Genomic DNA, 25,605 nt, shown 5'->3' with positions numbered 1-25,605 from the left:
CTAAACAGCCAAAACAACCCTGATAAAGAAGAACAAAGCTGGAGGTATTACAATTCCAGATTTCAAGATATATTACAAAGTTGTAATAAAAGAAAAAGATGGTACTGGCGCAAAAATAGACAGACACGTAGATCAATGGAATAACATAAAGAGCCAAGAAATAAACCTGTATTTATATGGTCAACTAACCTATGATAAAGGAAGCAAGAATATACAATGGGGAAAAGATAGTTTCTTCAATAAATGGTGCTGAGAAAAATGGACAACAACATCAAAAGAATGTAACTGGACTGCTTTCTAACACCATACACAAAAATAAACTCAAAATAGATTAAAGACCTAAATGTGAGACCTGAAACTGTAAAAATCCTATTAGAGGACATAGGCAGTGATCTCTCTGACATCAGCCATAGCAATATTTTTCTAGATATGTCTCCTAAGACAAGGGCAATAAAATAAATAACTGTTGGGACTTCATCAAAATAAAAAGCTTTTGCACAGCAAAGGAAACCATCAAGAAAACAAAAAAGACAACTCACTGAATGGGAGAAGATATTTGCAAATGATATATCTGATAAGGGGTTAATATCCAAAATATATCAAGTACTTATACAACTTAACACCAAAAAAAAAAAAAAAACCAAAAAACCAAAAACAAACAAAAAAACCCCCAAAGAATACAATTAAAAATGGGTAGAGGATATAAACAGACATTTTCCAAAGAAGACAGAAGAGATGGCCAACAGACGTATGAAAAGATGCTCAACATCACTAATCATCAAGGAAATGCAAATCAAAACCATAATAAGATATCACCTCACATCTGTCAGTGACTAAAAGCAAGAAGACAAGAAACAACAGTGTTGGTAAGGGTTGGAGGAAAAGGAACCCATGTGCACAGTTAGTGGAAATGTAAATTGATACAGTCATTGTGGAAGACAGTATGGGGGGTTCCTCAAAAAATTAAAAATGGAAATACCATATGATCCAATAATTCTGCTATTGGGTATTTACTCAGGGAAAACCAGAACACTAACTCAAAAAGATACATGCACCCCTGTGTTTATTGCAACATTATTTATAATAGTCAAGACATGGAATCAACCTAAGTGTCCATCAACAGACAAATGGACAAGAAAAATGTGAGATATATGTATATATAATACACATACACACACACATATACACACTGGACTATTACACAGCCATAAAAAGGGTGAGATCATGCCATTTGAGACAACGTGGATGAACCTAGAGGGTATTATGTTAAGTGAAATAAGTCAGACTGAAAAAGACAAATACTCTATGACTGCCCTCATAAATGGAATCTAAAAAATGAATAAAACAAACAGAAAGCAGAATCAGATCTATAAATACAGAGAACAAACGTGTGGTTGCCAGAGGGGGCAGGGAGATTAGGCAAAATGGGTGAAGGGGGTCAAATGGTGCAAACTCCCAGTTATAAAATAAATAAGTCTTGGGGATGTCATTTATAGTGTGGTGACTATAATTTATAATCCTGTGCTTCATATTTGAAAGTTCCTAAGAAAGTAAATTTTAAAAGTTCTCATCATAAGAAAAAAAAAAAAAACAACTGGTAACTCTGTGTGGCGAAGGGTATTAACTAGACTTATTGTGTTGATCATTTTGCAATGTATACAAATATGGAATCATTAAGTTGTGCACCCGAAATAATATAATGTATGTCAGTTATACCTCAATAAAAAAATGATAAAAAGGTTTCTGTACAAGTAGCTTTTAAACTTAAAAGGAAGTTACAGGTAGATTTTCAGTAGTTTAGAGGGTCAGCCCCACTAACCCTCATGTTTGCAAGGGCCAACTCTATTTTAATATCACATTAAGAGGCATACATGTGCTTTATCTATAGATTTATATTCAGTGTATAGTTTCTCCTCACTCTTTTTTTACAAAGATAGGTTCAGTCCACTCTTTTCCCCAGATACCTTAGCAGTATAGTTGTTATTTAACTCTGAACTTTTTGAATCAAGAAGCTATGATTTCTTTTCATTGCTAGCCTCCCTTGCCAATAAAGCAAGGATGCTGTCTGCCTTCATTCTCAATCTTACCTTTATTCTACCTCTTCTCTTTCTCATCATTAGCAAGCTCTTACAACATATCGTGTTAGTAGCAGCTTACTATGTAAACTATCTATTATAACCACTTTACTTCATGTCTGCTTTATTTAATGGATTTATGGAATGCAGCCAGTAGAGTCAATCTGTAGCATGTTTCACTTTTTTATAATAATAATAATTTGGAATGTATGTGCTACATCTTCTCTCAGGTATTCATAGCACTTTAACCAGCCACTACCTTTAGCAGGTTCTTAAGTAATGATTATAAGATTATAAGATTATTGAAAACATTTTTTCCCCCAGGGCTTATTTATTTCCAAAAAAGAGCAAGATGCTGACACTTCCAAAATGAGAAAATTTAACCACTCTTCACGTTTCCTGAAATATTTGATATTTTTAGCAACTTAATTTCTCCCCAAGGAAGCTAACATAATATTATACTTAACTAGCATTGTTATTCATCAGAGCAGTTAAGTAAGATAGTATTTGATAACTCTACAGTTGAGAGGACAGGTTCACTTAACATTTCCATCACTACCTTGCCTTTTCTAAACAGAAGGAATGCAAACTGACAGCTGAAAGAAGTTCCAATAGTCTCTCAAGTGAAAGTAAAAGAGATTCACCTTTCACTCGAATTAAGCATGAACGACCTGTGGTGCAAAGGTGAGATGAGAAGGCTCAACAGCATATGAAACAGCTGCAGATTGTCCATAATGGAGTGATAGAAGGATGAAAATGAAGCCGTTCAAAATGTCCTAAAATTAACCTGGAAGTATTCCAGCCTGTCTGTAGAAAGCAAATGATGATAAGAGAGAGGGAAAAAATGGATGGAAAAGTGCCCCCATGAAAAAAGAATATGCAGTTGGGACTCAAATTGTGTTTTCCAACAGATTACTGTTAACCTAGGTCGGCATTCTCCAGTTAGCCTTTATCACATGTTACCATTTCTTTATTCTGCATAAATCAGTTTATATCGTTTTCAATATATTGGTTTATGCTCTAATCCAAATAAAAGTGCTGTTCATTATTGCAACGAGCCTGAATTTATTATCCGATTAACTAGCTATCCACGTATTTCAGATATGCTTGGAGAGTTCTGCTTCTTACTTCCTATGAATTTTCTATTGTAGTGAAAAGTGAAACACGTTCAGCCCCAGATAAGAATCTGTTCTAAATGTTTTATACCATATTCTTCCAGTTGTATTTCATAATTTCCTGTGCAAGAACTATTATTAATGGAATTAATGGAGTATTTTTGGAATATTAATGGAATATTTTTGCTAGTGGATCTGCTTTGCAGGACCAGCAAGTGAGGAGAAGGGCCAGTGAGTAGAAACTACCACTTTCAGAAAAGAGCGAATATAATGTGGGTGAGCAAGGGGCATTCCATATTTCTAAAATTCCATTTGCAAATGTTGCATATTACATTTCTGTCTTGAAGATACCTAATATGTATTGCAGTATTAAAGGCTCTGGTATTAAACTTTGTATAGTCTAGAACTTCCCAAATTTATTTGGGTACATAATGCTTTCTTTTTACTATGCGCTTATTAAGGTATCCAGGACCTTTTGTTCGTTCCACACACAGTTTCAGAAAGAGTATATATTATCACTTCTAAGAAACGATCACAGAGAGAAAGATGGCCAGAATGGAAGAAGAGGAAAGTAGCTGGCTGGCTGATAGACTGCACCCACATGCGGTGGCATAGAGCACAGCTCCTGAGGGTGTGAATAAGAGCGTTGGAACAGAGCTCTCATCTAGGCAGAATAAGAAATAGCTAGCTGTTCAAGCTCTATTATTTGACTTTTGCTTATGCCCTGGGTGGAAAAATGCAATGCCTGTAGAGGAGAGGTGTGGGAGCAAAGAAATGAGAGCCTGCTGCAGAAATCTGTCTCTAATCAGAGTTTGAGGGGTAGTCTATTGCTTATATAACTCCCGACTTTGACCTTTTATAAAACAAAAATATAGGACATCTGTCATCCAGTAAGCATCTTAAAGAATCCGTTAGCATTATTATGGCCTCTCCCTTCAGGAGAAAGAACTTGTATGGGGAAAATAGTTGCTTCAGGATCAGGCTGACTCTGGTTCATATTCTGTATCACAGCTTACTAAATGCACGATCTTGGGCAAGATATTTCATTTCTCAAACACATTTTTTCAAGTGTGGCTGGTACTGTCTACCTCCCTACACTGTCTTTTGCCCATATTTTCTTGATGCCCAGCCAAAGCAATAGAATGTTTCATGGAGGCATTATGCCGAATGTTTTGCATGTATTATTTCATTTAATTCTTGTAATGACCCTATAATAAGTAGGTACTATTGTTATCTGCATTTTGAATAGGCGATAGCCGATGATCAGAGAAATGTCACAAGGTTACCTAGATATTAAGTGGTGAAGTTGGGGATTTAGTCCGATTCTGAGTTTACTCTTAAGACTATGCTACTCTGTCTGTCTAGATATGCAGTTGCAGGAGGGAGATGGTGAAATGTCAAGTGCCTGTGTGTTCCCAGGTGTATAATGTTAATATATGAACAGTTAAACTAGAATCCTGGTAGCACTAAATCTCCAACTACTTGGAGAGCTCCAGTCTGCCAGAGACTTCACTAAGTAAACTTAGCCTATCTCAGGTGATCAGTCTGGTAATTCGCTCTTTTCAGAGTGCCTCTCTTAAAAGCAGGGAGAATGGATTCTCCCCTGAATTACATAATTAGTGGAGCCCGTGGCATATTTGATCCTGAGTTTAGTGATGCAAACCATTTAGCTTACTGATATTCTCCTTTCCCCTGTCACAAAGTAGCTAGGTCTAAAAAACTTTATGCCTCTGTTGTCATTCTGAACTTGACTAACAATTATCAACTCCTCTCTGGCTCTGAGGATTTGTTGCTGAATCTAGCTCATAGAAATCTTTCTTTTTGGTGGTTTGTCTAAATGTCACTAAAGTCTTGTTTCTTTTATCCTTTTTACTCTGAATTCCACAAATACATCTGTATATTTCTGACCCCAGTTGTGGATAAAACAGTTTAAGAATGTCCCCATCTCAGGGTACTTCCTCAAGTCCACTGTAAACCATAATTTTCAGTGATATCTGTAGGGAGGTATGCCAAGTAATAGGTCAGATGTAACTAAATCTCAGTTCTTACCGACGCGGGCCTGTGATACACAAACATGTTAATTTCACTGTGGAGTTCTGGAACTGGCTCGTGGTGGCTCAGAAGATTGTTAAATTTTCTAAAACTTTGCAGACCACTTGGTAGGCCATGGTAGGACTATATAGGACATGGAAATCAGTGTACAGACCACTATTTCTTCCATCCTCCCCCATCCCACTCCCAGAGAGCTACTTGTTAAACATTTCCCAGGGCGCCAGTCCTTCTCCATCTTCTTTTGTGGAGTGCTAGGGGAAGTTGGGGGCAGGCTTTTTAGTAAAGAGGAGTGTTGAAAGCAGGAAAACCAGAGTCACCCATTTGTAAATCCAGCTGAGGAGTTTCTGAGGAGCTGAGATTCCCTTCTAGCAGATGTGGTCTGTCTTTTAATGCTGGTTATTACAGGATAAGAATTTAGGTGTTTTCTGATTCAATTTAATAGGGCAGTTGGCAAAAAAGTGTGAAATTAAGGATATTATGTTATTTTTTGTTGCCGAGGTTTCAGTGAGATCAACTTTAAAAGCTTGTTTCTTAAGTAAAAATTAGCACATGATAGAGAAATGAGAACCCATTTTACTGTAGCTTGAATCAGTTTTAGGTTTAGAGCAATGGTTTTCAACCCTGTGTGCACAGTAGAAGCACCTGGGTGCTTTTTAAGCATTCCACTGCTCGGGCCCTTCCCCAGGTCACCTAACTCAAATTCTGGATGCGACTCACTGGCTATGTTGTTTTTCAACGTTTTCAGGTGATTCCAGTGTATACCAAGATTTGAAAGCAGCGTGCAGAGCTCTGGACTCTTCTCTCCCGACATACTTAAGTATGTATTTAAGGCAGGATGCCAGCTGTTTTTTCTGAGGTGTTGGAGCTTCCTCGGAGACTAGAGGTGAACGCAAAACTGTAAGTGGTTTTGGATTTAATTTTTGGTGTTCTTGCATGTTTTTAATAATGTAATGTATATTGCCAGCACACCTTGAAGTTGTAGTAATGTAAAATTCGTGTAAAAATAGTGGGGAACAAGTAGAAACTTTGGAAAATCAATGGTGAACCAAATTTACTTTTCTTGCTCACTATAGAAATAAATCCCAAGTGAGGAAGGGGCAGAATTTCTTTGAAAGATGGTCTGGGTGTTTCTCCCGACCTCATGATACTCTTTCACTTAGATTGTTGTGTAGAGACTAAAGTAGTTCTATTCAGATTTACATCTTCCTTGTTGCAAGATCTTTATTTGTCAATTTTCTTCTGTAGTTGTGCTGCAAAGACCTACAGCCCTTATCTAGAAGTGTGTTAGGGTGTGGGGGAGAATCCCTCTTGTGGCCCTGTGTAGTAGAAAAAAATGGTTTTCCCCCCTCAAATATATTTTAACTATTAATAAAACAAAAATTAAGCTTTAAAATAAGTGTGAGAAAATCCAAAGAAGTTCCAACTTTCTTCCAAAATATATTGACTACCTTATAAAAACAAATCTAAAACTCTTAACAGGTGTTTTTGGTGCCTCTACCTTTTTCACAGGCTGCCCTGCTGGGCTGAGTAACCCAGCACTAGATTGAAAACGATTTCTCTGTTTTTGCTGAGTTCTTTCCCAGAGATTTATTAACCATGAATTTCCAATTCTTGGTATGACACAGTGACTGAGATTACAGTGTGAAGATGATAAATTATCACATAAAAAATGATAGATTTTGAAGGGAAAAGCATGAAAAGTCAGAATAATATTAGAAATCTGGTCCCGATGACAAATGCTGAAATAAAAGGCAGGCTTGCCAGTTAATCATAGTTGTGTGAAAAGCCATGAAAGGTTTAAAGTCTTTTCTTTCTAAAACGCGTTCTGCTTCTTTAAAAACCCTAAAGCAGCTACATGAATTTAACTTACATAAAAATCTTAATTCACGTTTCAAGAGTAGGTTGGACTTTTATTTGATAGGCTTTCTCTAGAACTGACCTTTATTTTCATTTTATCCCTGTGTGTGAGAGAATAACACTTAGTTGGCAAAACAACGAAAACCTCACTATAATACTTAATCATAAAAGCAAATATATTTTAGTGCAATTATCATGTTAATTTCCTATTAAAGGCATTAAAGTCAATTTAGCTTTTTAGTTTCTAACATTAAGTGGATTTCTATGAAGAGATTGGAAAGTCACATTGAAATTCAGTTATACTGAAAATGAGTGTCAGGAGAGAAATTTCCAGAGAAAAGGTCCTAAGAGTATTTCTGTGTCTTATAGAACATGGTTTTTAAACTTCTTCATGAAGGAGATGAAAAATCTAAGGGGTGTGTGTTAAACTATATGGCTGATAGCTTTAATATGCAGATTTCTTTGGGTCACTGTTTTTAAGTCCATCTTGAGTAATTATGACTTCATATAGTTATTTAGTGAAGCTAACAATCATGTAACTATTAGGTGTCCAAGGATTCATGCTAAAAGGACGAATACCACATAGTCTGATTAATAAGTGTTAGAAACTTACGGTTCTGTAGCTTACAAAAAAAGAGCATGGAAACACATCTGAATGTTTGAACTGTCTAAGAATGTGTCCTGGAAATGTGTTTTAATTAAAATGTAACCCCGCCATAAAGGACGAACAAATCATACATCTATATAGCTTGATAATTTATGAAGTGGGCACACCTGCACAACCACCATCCGGGAGATGTGGAACACCACAAATACCCCGACATATCACTGAAGGCAGTAGTTATTCTGACTTCGGTCACCAGAGATCTGATTTCTGTTTAGGGCCTTCTTGTAAATGAAATCCTGCTGAATGTCATTGTGTTTACTTTTGCTCAACATTTTATCTGTGAGATGTAACCATGGTTTTCCATACCACATAGTATTTATTCCATTGGAAGAGTATACCACAAACTTACGTATCCCATCTACTGATAGACATTTGGGTAGTTTCCAATTTGTAGATACAATGTTAATGTTGCTATGAATATTCCTGTATGTGTCGTTAGACGCACATGTATACTCACTTCTATTGGGTATATGCCTAGAACTGGAATTCTGAGCCATATGATAGGTATGTTTTCAGGCTTTTTAGGTACTAACAAACACTTTCCAGAAGGGTTGTACTAATTTACACTCACACCAACAGTGTGTTTGTATTTCAGTAATGAAGTCAGGAGAAAATTTGCATATGGACAACCAGTCAACCCTATGTTTTACCAAAGTAAATATGACATCGTGGAGATCTGTGTTGGGGCTGGAAATGTGGATTTGGGACCTGGATGTTCTTAGGGATGGCAACTAGGAAAAACAACCTGAGAACGTTAGGAAGTGCCTAAATGCAGGGAAAATAGAAAAGGGCCATGAAAGAAATGTCAGAGATTTCAAGCAAAGAAACTTCAGTATTAGACTGGGGCATAAGTTATGCAGGTGAACGGAGGAGCTTGCTTTATTATGGTATGCAGCAAAGTGTTTGAGGTGAAGGAATCTGGTAAGTTGCTATTGAATTTGGAAATCTGGGTTGGCATTAAGGAAACCTTTCGAAAAAAATGAAAGGGGATAGATGTATATTTGCAGTGGAATAAAGAGAGGAGGAGGAAAGGAATTGGTGACTGTAGATGACTTTTCCAAACTGTCAGTGCTAGAAAGATTGAGAGTATAAGGGGATGGGGAGAGGGCACTGGATAATGTAAAATGATGAAATGGAAGGTGCGTTAAGGAGAGTTCGAGGACACTGGCTTGAAAAGTTACAAGTTTGTTTTGGAGAGACTTGCTTGGCTGATCAGTGTGTTTATTTCTTTTCCTTTGAGCTAGAGGGATCTTGATGGGGTTGGATAAAAGAAAAAATAATACCTCTTTGGAAGAGTTTAGTGTCCTGGTTGTGTGTGTGTGTGTGTTTTCTGTTGGAGTACTTGGAAATATTTTGGTGGGGAGGGGACTAACATTTGAAATTCAACAAAAATGTGGATTGGTTAGTGAGGAGGCAAAGTAAGTGATTCAGATGGTCCCACGTCCTCCTTTTTTCAGAAGTCTCATTTTCTAGTATTTTTCACATTTTATTATTTTAAGACACAGTTTCTTAGCAGTAGCAGTGTTGACATTTTGGGCCAGAGAATTCATTGTCAAGGGGCTGTCCTGTGTACCGTGGTATCTTCAGCGACATCCCTGGCCTCTGCCTGTAAGATATCAGTAGCCCTCCTCTCCCCTGTCAGGACAACCAAAAGTCTCTCCACACTGTCAGATGTTCCCTGGAGCAAAATTGTTCCCCTCCCCACTCAGAACCACTGGCATGAATCCTGTTGACCAGTGAGATGATTAGACATTCTCGAAGTAAGTGTTAGGAAGAATAACTAATCAGCCTCAGACAGTTCATAATTCTTAATGCGCGGTACCAGAGGAAGTATTTGAAATGAAGAGCTGAATGTTTTGCCCGTTAAACTGAATTTATTGGTTACTACAGTAGAGCAGTAGTTGTTAGTCTCTGAGCAAAGCAAAGAGATGAACTTACATAGGGTTTGTGAAACCATGGAGTTTCAGAATTGGCAGGTTTTGGAAGTAGAAGATGCTTAAGGGTAAGTTGCCCCCAGCAGGGAGTGTTGATTGACTTTTTTCAGAGGTGTTTTTGCTGAAGTGCATCACACTGATAGATTAGGACTGGTTTATAACTGGTTCTGGTGGTTACTTATTGCTGTCAATAATGAGTCATTTCCAAGTAGGGAAGGAATTTATTTTAAGCAGTAAGTTGTCCTAGAGTTTATGAAGAAACTTCAGAGTATGAAGCAAATATTTCATTTTGCAGTCTCCGGGCTTTGGAAGACCATATTTAGGCAGCCTGATTAAATAGTGCCTCCCAAAATCGTGTGTGTGTGTGTGTGTGTGTGTGTGTGTGTGTGTGTGTGTGTTTAATTTTAAATGAATGTAACAGTTTTATATTAGTGGCATTACTAAATTATATCAGGTTACCCAATATATAAAAATACTATAGAATTACTATTCATAAAATAAACATCTGATCACTTTAAAGATTTGTATGCAAAACCCATTTTTAACCCTAACTCAGGTCAGGGTTATATGAGGCAAGGCATTTGAATTAAATTTTTTTTTTCCACTCTTCTTTTTGATGTTGACTATTTTATCTTATGACCTTTCTAGTGTATTAAAATAATCAAATGGAAAGAATGTTTCCTGTTTCTCACTCCTTGACTTTGTTGGGCAATATCACATTTTAACTATAAGGAATTTTAGGGAGAGGGGTGCTAGTGATACAGAGGGCAGTGGTCTGTTAAACTCTTGAGTAATAGGCCAATTAGATGTAATTCTTAACAGAATTTTTCTCCAGCAAAAATGATCAGGGTTTTTTGTTTGTGGGTTTTTTTTTTTTTTGTTTTGTTTTGTTTTTGGGGGTTTTTTGTTTGTTTGTTTGTTTTTTTCCTTTTCCCTTAGACTTGCATTTCTCAAAATGTGATCTTTGGACCAGCAGTGTTAGCACCTAGTTAGAAATGTAAGTTCTTGGTCTGCCTACTCCATACCCCCCTCCCCCAAACGAATCCCATAGTTCACATTCCGATTCTGATGCATGCTGAGGTTTGAGGACTACCGCCTAAAAGTGTGGAGAAACCAATGACATCTGTTCCTTCTTTCACCTCTTCATTTCTGACTTGCTCATTAATTATTCAAACACTGTAAAATAAAATGAAAATACTTAGAAAGCACTTCTCTCCTTCCTGTAAACTTATCCTGTCTGTGCTGTGATACGTTGCCACACACACATCATTTTTAATTATGAGAAGTTTGATTTACTTGGCTAATGAATTACTCCTTTGTTTGTGGTTTCCAATGTGGCAGCAGCCAGCTCTTGCGAGCAGTTATGCTGGTGGACTGTTGCTAGGAGCAAAATAAGACCTGTTTCTTTGCTATTGTTACCTTCCTCTGCTTGCTGCTATAAACTTGAGACCTAGTCTGCATTAGAGTTACAGAGAAACAGAACCAATAGGATATATAAGAGGAGATCTTTATGGAATTGGCTCACACAGTGAAGAAGGCCAAGAAGTCCCACGATCTGCTCTCTACAGGCTGGATAACGAGGAAAGCTGTGGTGTAATTCAGTCTAAATCCAAATGTCTGAGGAGAGAGAGGCTGATGGTGTAACTCCTGGCTGAGTCTGAACCTCCTGAGAACACCAGTAACTCCAGTGGCTGGGGGAAGAAGAATATGAATGGGTCTGCTCAAGTAGAGCATTTGCCCTTCCTCAGCTTTTTTTGTTCTATTCAGGCCCTGAACAGATGGAATGATGCCCGCTGTCATTGGTGAAGGTAGCTGTTTTTATTCAGTGTACTGACTCAACTACTAATTTCTTCCCAAGACACGTTCACAGATCCACTCAGATATGCTTACAGTTATTTGGGCATTCCTTAGCACAGTCAAGTTAACAAATAAAATCAACCATCACACAGTCCGACCCAAGTTATGGGTAATATTACTCCCTTGGTTTCATTTCCCATCCTTCCCTAGCCTCACTCATCTGGTCTCACCTGTATGGAGGAGCTTTGGGGGGTGGTGAAGGTTAACATTATTTTAAACAATATCCTACTTCTTTCCAACTGCATGTCTTTATTCCTGTCCTTCTATATTTATTTATAGTCCTTCAATTCTCTCCCCTACCACTCATCTAATTTCTCCCCATTTTTGGTGGGAGCTCAGCATACAGGTTCCCATTTCAATAAGGAAACCAAGTCTAACAGGTGTTAGTACTAAGCCTAAGTATTGGCCCACTGGGAAAGGGAAAGTGGTTAGCAACCCAGTGGACATCAAGGACTAGGGCTCCTCTGGCAGATACAAGTTCTAAAAGCAGCAAATCTCATGTGGCTTCTGCTGACTGTTGAGGCCTAGGTATGGTTAGGATGATGCTGGGACCAGCAGAGACCAAGCCTGTAGGTCGAAGATAGCCATGAGTCCAGCTGATTGACTGGAAAGGCCTGCAAGGATCAGTTCCAGTCCCAAATCCTCCAAGACCCATACCTTAGTCACTCTCACTTTCATTGTTTTTGACCAAAGCCTATTATACCTCACAATTTAGGGCTTAGTATCCTGTTCTGTTTTCTTAGACTGTCATTGTATTAACTCAAGCTACTACAACAAAATACTACAGACTTGATAATTTATTTCTTGCTGTCCTGGAGCCTGAGAAGTCCAAAATCAAAGTACTGTGTGATTTGATCCTCAGTAAGGTCTCTCTTCCTAGCTTGTGGTTGGCTGCCTTCTGTGTCCTCCTATGGCAGTGAATGAGAGAGGGGAAAAACAAGCAAGCTCTTTGGTGTCCCTTCTGTTAAGGGCACTAATCCCATCATGAGGGCCCCACCTTCATGAACTCCTCTAAACCTAATTTCCTCCCAAAGGTCTCCTCTTCAAAGACTATCATGTTGGCGATTGGGGCTTCAATATATGCATTTTGGGGGATGTAATTCACTCAATAGCAGACATTTTAAAAGACTTTAATATCCCCACTGAACACTATGCAATAGTAAGCACAGAGTAGGCAGTTAAATTTTGCTGGTTAATTGATTTCTACATCCTATGTCTGTTAGGCATTTATTAAAGATTTTTAAAGTATACCTTTCTATAAGTTTGGACACACTGCCTCTGAAGTTTCTGTTGTATCAAGCATTTACTTGTCATTAATTTCCGGTGTTCAGGTTAGCCTTGGGAGGGGGGAAAAGGCTAGAAACAGTAGCATCACTGAAAGCAGCCTTATTCAAAAGGTCAGAGACGTAGCATAGTTACCTTTAAGATTTCCTTACAAATCTGAAATTAAAAGCACCTTGAGGGTTGCTGATTGATTTTTTTTTTTTTTTTAATCTTAAAGAATTCCTCCTACTGTGCCTCATTCACTCAGGATTTAGCCCTCCTCCTGGTAAAGCATTCAACAACTAAGCTAAAGAAACCCACTGAGCAAACACTGTGCCAGATTCATCCTGCTGCCTGGGTAACTAGTGGGGGAATACCTCTTTCAGAAAACCCCATTAAAATTTCCACTGATTTAGGAGACAGGTATGTAGGGAAGTTATTTTTGGACATCATAGACCAAAATACACCATAAGGAAAGAAAAAAAAAAAAAAAAAGCTCTGTAAAGAAACCTTTCTCTATATTCAAAAGAACATAAACTTCTCTTTCTACCTGCTTCTGTGTTTTGGGAGAAAAAGAGGAACTTTCTGGTTTTATGCTGTGCATGCTTAGTTCCTCATGTAATAGGGCTCTGCTTTCCCTTTAAATGTGAACTATGGATTCTTGAACAAAAATCATAAAAATTCCATCAGATTAATACACAATTTCAGATTTTTTCCCAAGGGCCTTTGCCTAACTTATTTTTATCAGCATGAAAACCTCCTGAGAATATGGTGAGCTCTGTTTCTTCACTGAGCTACCCAGCCGGGAGTCTGGCAGCATTTCCGCTATCTACCACCCACAGAGCTGGATTTTTTTTTTTTTTTAAGTTGTTTTCCTCAATGTAACGAGACCAGTGATTTCTAACCATAGTCACATCCAAGTTTCTTCTGGAATTGTCAGCTATGTATCTAAACGTTCCGTTCCTGATGTTTCTTTAAAAAATATTTTGAAATGTAGATTTATTGAAGAGTTGTGAAGGAAAGAGCTTTTTCAATATATGCTTCACACTGCTTTTTGTAATGTTAACCATGGCACATCTATTAAAGCTAAGAAATTAACCCTGGTACAGGACTACTAACTAAGCCTCATGTTTTGTTTGGCTTTCCCAATTTTTTCCACTGATGTCTTTTTGTCTGTTCCGGGATCAAATCTGGGATGCTATCTTGCATGTAATCATCCCACCTCCTTACTCTCCTTCAATCTATAACACCTTCATCTGTCTTTGATCTTGACACTTGGTGTTTTTATTTTTTACTTAAATGCAATTAGCCAATATATAGTATGTCATTAGTTTTGATACAATGTTCAATGATTGATTAGTTGCATATAACACACTGTGCTCATCACATCACGTGACACTGTTTTTAAAGCTCTTCCCGAATGTACCTTTTTATACATGCAAGGTATTTTATAACCATAGACTAGAATACCTTATTACATATATTTAAAAATAATTTCTACATATTTTTTGGTATTCAAAAGAACCTTGAAAGGTAGAAGCAAAATATTTGAATGAAAAAATGAATTACTAAGGAAGACTTCATCTGTTGGTATAAATGCATTTTTATCCAATCTAATGAACATATCTCAAACATAATTAAACTTTTTTTTTTAAGATTTTATTTATTTATTTGACAGAGATAGAGACAGCCAGCAAGAGAGGGAACACAAGCAGGAGGAGTGGGAGAGGAAGAAGCAGGCTCATAGTGGAGGAGCCTGATGTGGGGCTTGATCCCATAACGCCGGGATCACGCCCTGAGCCGAAGGTAGACGCTCAACCCCTGTGCCACCCAAGCGCCCCAAACGTAATTAAACTTTCTGAATTATCTCCTTAATGTGGGAACTTCTAATGTGATAATTATGTTGAATGTTCCATGATTGCATAAATTCCAGATTCTTTAGCATGGCCTATGAGGTCTTTCATGATCTGGCTCCCATTGGTCCCTCAAGAAGCACCTTTAGTTTTCCTGTCCAGTCTTCTGTTGTAGGCATCCTCTGAAACAGCTCCAAATAATCCCCATTACTTTTTAATATATGTCCCTGTGTAATCCCTTCTCCTTGAGTATAGGCTACATTTATCAAATAGTTTCTAAGAAATAGAATATGATAGAAATAAAGATTGTAAAGACTGTTATAAAGAGGAGTGGTTTCTGTCTTGGGAGCATTCTCTCATTCAAGAGAAGCCAGTCACCGTTTGTGAGCACCCCTAATGATAGGCCTGTTTGAGAAGGAGTTGATATCTCTGGCCAGTTGCCACTGAGGAGCTGAGCCATGCTAATAGCCACACGAGTAGGGCTAGAAACAGATCCTTCTCCAGCAAAGTCTGGAGGTGACTGCAGCATTGGCCCATTGTTTGATCGAGGATTTGTAAGAGGCCCTGAGCTCAATGACCCCAGTTGAGCCATCTCTGAATTCCTAACTCACGTAAATGGTGAGTTAATAAATTATTATTTAAGCCACTGAGTTTTGGGGTAATTTTTACTGTTTAACATGTTCTATCTAATTGGAGTACCTGGAACATCCCATATCAGCCATATTTTTCTCATACCCTGGTACCTAGATGTTTAGTCAGTTATTTTGGGATTTAATCAATATTAACTAGGTTCCTATTGAATACCAGCCAGACTGATGCTAGGTGCCCAAGTCAAAGACCCCAAAATACCGTTTAAGGAATCCGCAATTAAGGGACAAAATGTTGGCTACTAGTAATGTGGTAAGTGCTGTAGTCGAGGGAATGAATTTCTGTGAATTTAGAAGAGTAGTTCTATTCAATATAAGAAGCAAAGGAGTACCAAAAAATTTTTGAACTAGATTTTGAAGGTTAGTGGGTTTCATCCCCTAGGAAATGTGGCAGAGGGAAGAATCAAGAGAGTGTAGGTGTACATATTGTTTTGGGGGATGGCAAAGATGACCATGTACTGGAGATGGAGGCATGTAGGATGAGCCCGACCTTGAGAGAAGACTGTTTCTCATTCTCTTCCCTGCCTGTTGTGATACTCTTCCTTCCCTTGAGACCAGTTCAAATTTCATTGTTTTCTTGAAACCATCTCTGACTATCTCTGCCCTTTGTGGGTTTTGCCCATTCAATTACTATTCTCTCATAGTGTTCTTAAAGTGCTCTCCTAGCAAACTCTTGGGAATAGTAAACAGTAGCTTTTCTTTATGTGTATCCAGAACATTGCTGAGCACATAAAAGTTAGATAAATACTTATTGATTAATTGAAGATGGCATTTAACTTCTGTGTTCTTAAAGTGTTTTTTAAATTTAAATTCAATTAACCAACATAGTACATCATTAGTTTCAGATGTAGATTTCGGTAATTCATCCATTACCTGTAACACCCAGTGCTCATCACATCACCTCCTTAATGTCCATCACCCAGTTACCCCATCCCCCCACGCACCTCCCCTCTAGCAACCCTAGTTTGTTCCTTATGGTTGAGTCTCATGGTTTGTCTCCCTCTCTGATTTCTTCCCATTCTATTTTCCCTCTCTTTCCTTATGATCCTCTGTGCTATTTCTTTTTTCCACATATGAGTGAACGTCTGTGTTCTTAAAGTCTTCAGTTAAAACCCTTAAGCTGAATGTACATACATAACTAACAACTCTAAAGCAACATTGAAATACATGCCTGAAGAGATGCTGAGAATGCAAATACAGGGAAACGATTAATGAAATTTATAGTGATACGTAGAAGCACAGACATGATGTCAGTTAGCACATGAAGGTTTGGGGTGGGAAGAGCACAAGAAAATGCACAGATGGGACCGAGTGCTGCGTAGATGGGAAGCTGTAACCTAACTTAAATGGAGTTTTGTTCCAGGGAGCAGTGCGAGAGGTGACTGGGTGGCATAAGTGAAACCAACTGAGATGTGTGCCCTGATCCATGAAGGAGAAACCAGTTTGATATTGGCCTAGGGGGTCTGCCCCATGGGTCTCAGAGAAGGGATTTATAGAATCGTGGCACCAAGAGTCCTTTATCCCTAACCAAAGTGCATATTCTGGAGGATACATCACTGTAAACTGCCTGTGAACTCTCCTATTAATACAGGGTCATAAACTCCTGAATGTGCCACAGAGTATTTCAAGAAATCATAAGAGGTATTCTACCTGAACTCATAAATGAATCTAATCAGTTACCTTGTGGCATCCATGTTTGGGTTGCTTTTTTTCTTTCCTCATGCCATTCACCTCCTCGCTGGAATGGAACCACCACACCTTTGGCCCCTGCCTAACTTGCTGTTGTACCACCCCTTCCACAGAGCTTCAAGAAGACTTGTGCTGGGTGGGCTCTTCCTGCCATCTCTGATGTTCAGAGCTCAAGGCATGCAAGCTTCTGGCCATTTGTGTTATTAACAATCCTTAGTTGTGTTCCCCGTGTCACAGATATGTGCTTCCCTGTATTAGATGCAAAGAAAAAATTGTTGCAACTTCTACTTACAGTTTTATAATCTACTCATACCTCCTGTACCCCAAGATTTGACCATGAGTCCAGCCGGGGGTAGGCAGAACAGGGAAGGGTCCTGGACCCGAAGAAAGATCTTAGTGATAAACATGATGTTCTCTTCATGTCTTTCTCCTCTTCACTACTAAGGATGCATTACTCTATCAAGTGTGTTGTGTCTGGTCCTTTCCTTATTTACGGACTCCATAGCCCCTCATATGTAGACTACTGGTGGGCTGACAAGATATTCTAAGGCATCTCTGAACTCCTGGTGGACATCACAGCTGGAACTTAAGGCAGGACCACACCTCTGCCATGTTTGTGTCTGAGCAAGGGATGCCAGACTGGGAGGGAGTTGTGTAATCCAGATACGGACAGGACCAGAGAATATAGGAGGGAGACTTTTGTGTTCAGATAAACAAGAGGAGAGACAATCTGGATGGATTTTTGCAGACATGGGTCTATTGCCTTTGTTGGGTGCCATTTTATTCACTCTTGGCATGCACTTGTACAGGTAGAATCATTTAGAACTGGGAGTTAAGGGACTAAAATTAAAGTAGTGTGTGTGTGTACACATATATATAATTTTTTATTTTATTATTATTATTTTTTTACAGTATGTAGTAGGACTTAGACTGGAGCAAGCAGGAAGGTCAGCTAGGAAAACAAAACAATCCAGGCGTGGAGTGATGAGCATGCTTCCTACTTTTCTTGTCTGCCAGGAAATGGAATGCTTTGTGCTGATGTGCAGGAGCTGTGATTTATCCAGATTTAGAATGATTACCTTTCATCTTTATCTGTCAAATCCTATATGTGCCTTTTTTTTGTCTTACTGGTCTTTAGGTTTTATTTATTTTTTTAAAAAAGATTTTATTTATTTGACAGAGAGACAGCCAGTGAGAGAGGGAACACAAGCAGGGGGAGTGGGAGAGGAAGAAGCAGGCTCCCTGCTTGATGCGGGGCTCGATCCCAGGACCTGGGATCATGACCTGAGCTGAAGGCAGACACTTAACAACTGAGCCACCCAGGCGCCCCTAGGTTTTATTTCCTTGATTTTTTTTTTTCTTTTTTGTTACTACATCTTTAGAAGTAGAATATAAATGATAAAAATAAGTGAAAAAAAATGTATTGGCAGTGATAGCAAGAATGGCGATGAATGATAGGTGACGTGAAGCTTTTTTTAAAGAGCTGGGGATTTTGCAAGCACTGGGTTAAGAGATGTCACCAGGAGCTTAATGCTGCTGCTGGTGGTGGTGTTGTGACTGGAAGTTAGAGAACAAGTGAAGATGATACAGTAACTCTTAAGCTTCAAATGGCAAGAAGCTGGGGCTAAGGTTCAGAAACTGCTATTGAACTCCAAGGAGGTGCTGTGTCTACACACCTACTTTAAAGATCAGTGACCAAAACTAGATAATGGCTTTAATAATGGAGGGTTTTGTAAGGCTTTGCTGTTTTATAAGGTGCGTGGTTGGAGGAGTGGGAAATATAGAATGATCAGAGTTCCCAGGCAATTCACACTGAGTGGATATCTTAATCATTAGCCCAGAGTAGTGACTACGTGTGCAAGGTATTAGAACTTACTAATTAGTGAGGACTCAAGATGTTCAAAAACTTGGGTGGCACAGTCGGTTAAGTGTCTGACTCTTGGTTTCAGCTCAGGTTGTGATCTCAGTGTCCTGAGATTGGCTGCTGCTCAGCATGGAGTCTGCTTGAGATTGCCCCTCCCTCTTCCTCCTCCCACTTATGCATGCTCTCTCTCGTGCATGCGCTCTCTCTCTCTCTCAAATCTTAAAATGTTTAAAAGCTTAAGACCCAACATAATAGCAAACAGAAAGGTATAATTACCAAATCCTGGGGTATGTGGCATAAGAGTTTGCAAACTCAAATGCTTATAAGGTCTAAATGAGCGCAGAGGGCAAGGTGTAATACAGAGGGGTGGGGGCATGACGATGTGGGGAGCACTGGATCCACCAAAGAGAGCAGCCTCTATCAGCCCCAATTTCCATACTCTCAAATACTCTGAGGGAAGCCAGAAAATTGGATTTGTAGTAAAATAGGATTAATGAAATGTTAGCTTACTATTGCCATACAACACATAGACCGCACAAAACACTTCTGTGACTGCATTAAACCTGTAGGCATTGCTTTGCGGTCTCTGGAAGAGGGTGGAGTCCTATCTCTCCAGAGATATGGAACATCTACTGTTACTTAGAAGAGGCTGGCACTTGGTTAGGTAACGGGATAAGGACTAGCCAATATGGGAATAAAATCCCATCTCCTGTAGGTTCAAAAGAGTGGGGCAGAGTTCTCCTGTGAAGTAGACCTGTTCACCCTAGGTGAAGACAGCCCCTCTCATAAAAAGATTTTGGCAGAGGCCACTCCTCTGTCAATGTGAAACTGAGGCAATGGTTGGTGATGAGGGTGAGGAGCCTGGATTGACTATAAGGACATGAGTTAAGCCTTTTGATAATAGGCTAAAAAATGTGGCTGCTACAGCTTTATTTTGTGGCAGCTCATCTCAAAGTGGAAGAAATGTTCAGTAAAATGCTCATGACTTAATAGTCACTGTAGGTGAGAAAGACAACTTACAAAACTTCCAAGCTTCCAAAGATTTGGATATGAAACGTGGAGTTGAGCTTGGGGTTTCAATCCTAGTTTAATTTTATGGATAAATCATATTTATGTGGTTACTATATAATTTGTAGCATAGAGAATTTTCTGCATGCATTATCTCAATTCTTTAAAATCCCTAAAGCGGGTATTTTTTTTTTTTTTGAAATAGGTATTACTCCATATTTAGTACTTCTGAATAGTAGGGCTTTGACATTGACAGCTGAAGTAACTTGCTGAAGGTCACACAGCTAAGTAAGTGGTAGTGTCAGGTCCTGGAACCCGACTGGTCTGATTTTAAAGTGTGAGCTCTACTAGGTAAACTTTCTCTATTGATATGACTATAACAGGTTTCTAATGTTCCCTCAGTGAGTTGTGAAAACCAAATGTGATGATACTATGTTACATGTTTTTTTGTAAACTGTGAGAAAGTGCTGGTTTAATTGGCATTTACCCAGCACCTAGCAGGTTCCACGGAAGTTGCTAGGTGATCTTACTTTTGATGGCTATATTTTTCTATATATTTTTCTTAATTATTCCTCCTATGAAATCCTACCTGTTAATTTGTTCCCACTGCCTCCATTTAAAAGGGAAGACCCCTTGCCCTATCCCTTTTGTTCTAGTACAGTTTACATCTTTATGTGCCCACTTTAAACTAATTATATGGTTTCCCTCTGGGACCAGCTAGAGATGGAGATGAAAAGAAACCCAGCTCACCTGAGGCTCCTGTTCACTGAAGGATGATATTACCCCTGTGCCATGAGCTCAATGCTGGAGAACTTTCATTCTAAACAGTGAACACTTTTTTCCTTTTAAAATAGAAAATCATGGCTCACTGCTGAGCATCTATCCAGAGACACTTAGTTAGTGAAAACCACAGGAAGAGCTATTGCAGAATGTGGAAACTTTGTCCTAACACAATTTCATCTGAAATTTTATATTCTTTGACTCTCTAGGGGAGAGAAAGAAAGGAAATAGAAACAAATGAGAGAATAGGAATGGATATGAGGAGGAATCCAGCCAAGCAGTGGGTTGCCATACAGAAACACAGAATGGTTTCTACAAGTCAAACAAAAGCCTCTCATAGGACCAGGAATCAGAGGAGCTGGACCTGAAGACAAGTACCACACATCATTTAAAAAAAAAAAAAAATCAATGTGGAGGGGGGAAGTAGGACAGCTGTTCTTTTCCTTTCCTAAATGGCTTGATAACTACATTGGTCTGGCAAGAAAATTGCTTCTTAGTATTGGTCAGTAGAGTGATAGCAGGTCACCAGAAAAATGGCCCTCTTCCCTTCATCTTCTTTTTTCCTATTTTGAGGAAGGAAAATAGATATTTGAGAAAGGGCAGGGGGTAGCAAGGAACAGCTATAACAGCAAAGAGCTATTTATTTTGAGCCTGATTTTATGCTAAACTATTAAGTAGCCTAGAAATTAGAAGATTTATACCTGACTGATGAAAATAGTTCAGTACATCAGACCCAGGAATCATTGGTCCATAGGTACACCTCATAATTAATAAAAATCACTCAGCAAAAATTTAAGTTAAACGTGGTGGGTATTTTTCTATTGCTACATCTTTAAGATGAGGGGCATCTTGAATGTGAAATACATAGAAGTCCAATATGCTACTCTTCTCTTCAGAGCTTATTTATACATAAGGCACGATGCTGGTGCTGTAACTCAGGTCATGTCCATTCTTTAAAGTCTTTCAGAGTCTTCCCATTGAACTTGGAATTAAATCCAAACTCTTAGGCTGAGGCCCACGGCCCTGTGTGATCTGGCCTCGACATCTCTCCAACTTGATTTGTATGGCTCTTTCTCCTACTGGCTGCTCTCCAGCTGTCTTGGCTGCCTTCAACTGTCACAGATGCTCCAAGCCCTTTGCCATTTGAGGTTCTTTCCACTTGTTTGTTCTGCCTGGAATATGGGCACATGTGGTTATGTATGTGGGGGGGGGGGCAGAGAGGGGTGCAGATGGCTCCCTTATATCCTTGAAATCTCAGGTATATATCCTATTTTCTGAAAGACCTTCCTTGATTCTCCTTCTTAAAATAGCCTTCACATCCACCCCTCAGACCTTGCCTTCCATTAATTCTACAACAACCTCCTTTTACTGCCTCATAGAACTTGTCAGTCTGTTCTTTGTTTTGCTTCCTTAGCTATATTATAGACTTCATGAGGGCAGGGACCCCTTCATTCTTAATTTCTATTCTATCAAATCCTCAAATGATGCCTGGTACACTAGACATATACTAATTTGCTAAATGAATGAATGTGGGGAATGGAACCCCATATTATGTCAAACATTGTGCTAAGTATTATTACCTATGTTTATTTAAAGATTTTATTTATTCTGGAGAGAAAGAGAAAGAGCATGAGCAGAGGGGAGGAGAAAAAGGGCAGAGAGGAGGAGGGGGAAAGAATCTGAAGCAACTTTGTGCTCAGCGGAGCTCTACACAGGGCTTGAGTCCCATGACCTGAGATCATGACCTGAGTCGAAACCAAGAGTCTGATGCTTAACTGACTGAGCCACCCAGGCACCCTCCTTTTCTTTTTTTACCTTAAAAAAAATTTTTTAACCTATGTTTATGTAGTTATTGTGAGATGAGAATTTTTCCATCTCACTAATGGAAGACTTAAGCAACACAAGACCTTAAAGAAGGCCTGATCATTGCAGAGCAAGCCCATTATATAATGGATCCATATTTTGTGTTCTTCCATTATGACATATTGAAATCTCATATAGTAGGCTGAAATTAAGTAGTTGGATTTAGCCCCATTCTTCATGCCTCCAGTGAGTTGTGCATGTGTTTGTGGATATGAATATATCTTCATAAAATAAACATCTTTAGGAGCACAGACACAGTCTCTAGTCTCTATATGAGTGAAAAATGCCCATTATATCCACATTTGTAATCCTATAAGTATAGTTCCTTACATTAATATAATGGTCACTGAGTTTTCAGGCATGGCAGCTCCTTACATTGCTTTTGTGTTTCCAGTAGGCAAGCAAGGCAGGTGTTGTCATTATCTTCCTGCCACAGATGCTGCTGCTCAGATTATGATATTAGGCGGCTTGTCTAAGGACACCCAGCTGGTAGGTGGTAGAGAGTCCTCTTGGCCTCCATATTCTGTCCCCAGAGCACAATTCTGTTGTCCAGGAGTTCTGAAATACCTTTCTTGGTTCTCCTTCTCTTCCTTCCCACCATAACCATCTTTTTCTCCTCTTTGAGCATTTCCTGAAAGTCAGCATTGTGACCTACTGAGAGTTTAAACGGAGGTGATAACAAAGGGGTTCTTGGTTGGGAAAACAGATGAGCAAATGGATTTATCTGCCTGTTTTCTATCTCTCTCCAATGCCCTCCACCCCTACCCGCCCCCCAGGGATATTGTCTCCATGGTGCCCTTACTTCAGACTACTCTATAATAATTGCGACTGTGAAGAAGTACTTTTTGATCATTTGACCAGATAAGCTAATGAAGCACATCTCCATTGGTCTTTCAAATAATGCCTTCCTCTGTATTCCCACTAGCCCTGATTTCAGTCACCATAATCTTTTCTGTTATTCTTCTGACCTGTCTCCTTCAGCTTAGCCATTGTCCATTCTATACTGAAAATAGAGCTTCCATTCTAGAGCACAGATCTGATTATAGTGAGTTTACTTGTGACTGCCCATATGATTATATCCTAAGTCCACACTCTTCAATGTCAGCTAAGGCCCTTGACTTGAGTTCCTTGCGGTTCCAGCCTCCCCTCCTGCTATGTATTATGCTCTCATCTTAGAAGACTTCTGGCTGTTGTCTGTGCATGTCATGCAGTCCCCTACCCTTGTGCCTTTTTGTGTCATTCCTGCCTCCTGAAATGCTTACTTTCTACTTCTCTATAAAGTTCAGCTCAAAAATAACTTGGTTTCCTGGATGCTCCTTTATTATTCCTCTTTCCAAAGAAAGTTTTCCAGCCTTGCTCCCATGGTAGTTTGCTTAGATCTCTATTAGGGCTACAGTTATGATACTGTCTATTTTTAATATTGTGGCATGGTCTGTCAACAGAATAGAAAGTTTAATGATGATAGCTGGTTCTAACTGTATTCCATTCAGTGTCTTTGCTTCACAGATGTGATTTTGTGGGAGCAGGGACACTACTTTCTTCCCCTTTGTGACATTGGAACCTAGTATAGCACTAGCATGTAGTAGTTTATTATCAGTGTTGGGCTGCAGGCATTCTTCTAACATGTGACATGTGCTCTTTCTCACTACAGTTCTCAGAGGTGGCTGTGATGCTGCCATTTTGCAGATAAGAAATCTGGCATTATAAGGAATATTGTCATAGGGGTAGCATTTGAATGGATGTAAATGCCTGACTCCTAAACTGTATCTTCCATTATAGGAGATTTCCTTATATAAACTGATCAAATATGAAATATCCTCTCCCCTTTAATACATAGAAAATACTCCCACCTTGTCCTATGAAAGCTGTTAAAGGTGGGTAAGAATTAAGTTAGTATTTTTTTTAAAGATTTTATTTATTTGACAGAGATAGAGACAGCCAGCGAGAGAGGGAACACAAGCAGGGGGAGTGGGAGAGGAAGAAGCAGGCTCATAGCAGAGGAGCCTGATGTGGGGCTCGAGCTCATAACGCTGGGATCACGCCCTGAGCCGAAGGCAGACGCTTAACCGCTGTGCCACCCAGGCGCCCCAGAATTAATTTAGTATTTAGTGACTGAGCACCAAAGCCAGGAAAAGGAGATTGGAGGAAAAGAGTTTTTTGGGGTTATGGAATTAGGTGACAGATTTCATGGGACAAATCTGCAGAATTCCATGTAAGGGAAGTAAGTAGAGTCCATGATTTACTGGAATTGCTTTCTGTCACCCAAGTGAAAACTTACCCCAAGTGAGACCTACTGATTGGAAATGAAAAAGTCACAGTTGATAAAGATGTAAAATTCTTTAAAAATGCTCTAATATGTAACCCGTCAGAATCCTAATCTTGTTAGCAAGACTAGCAGAGAAGGCTGACTTGCCAGGTCTGACTTATTATCTATGGTTTTCGTTCTTTATTCTCTGCAACCTGCAAACCATGCAACATTTGGCAAATTCAACAGACAAGTGCATAATTACAGCATTTTCCACTGAACATCTGCAGCACTCTTATTTGGCAATAGGAAGTGCCCCAAAAATCTGGTGGGGCCTTGGATGAGAGGTCATAAAACCCCCTAATAAATTCTCTTACACAGTGACATTGTTAGAGGTTATTGCAATACTTCCAGGTTGGTTTAGAGATTTTCAGAATTTTCAATATTTTAAAAGGAACAATACATTTCCTTTTTGCAAGAAGGACATTTCTGACCAAGGAAGCTGCAGTGACACACTTTTCCGGAGGCGAGAGAATAGTGGGCACACACACATGTTCACCAGTAATTTTAGAAAAATGAGTGAGATTTTGGGGCAAATGCTGTGTTCTCTACTTGAGAATGGTCCTAAAGGGAACGGAAAGGACTGTGTCTTTAAAGGAAGCAAATTAGTTGCAGGCAGCTTCAGACAAGTTGAAGAAACATCTGGAGAGGCTGATAATAGATTGACTTCCTGAAATGTGGGTTTGACTATGATGACTTCAGACAGGAAGCTTAAGTTTCTTATCGTAACATTGGAAAAAGACCTAAAATTACAAACTGCTTAACTTCATACAGAA

The sequence above is a fragment of the Ursus americanus genome, chromosome 20, assembly GCF_024610735.1.
Source record: "Ursus americanus isolate L20-20 chromosome 20, mUrsAme1.1.p, whole genome shotgun sequence".
NCBI classification, from domain to species: domain Eukaryota; kingdom Metazoa; phylum Chordata; class Mammalia; order Carnivora; family Ursidae; genus Ursus; species Ursus americanus.
The sequence above is the reverse complement of the archived record's forward strand: the minus strand, read 5'-3'. Positions refer to the sequence as shown.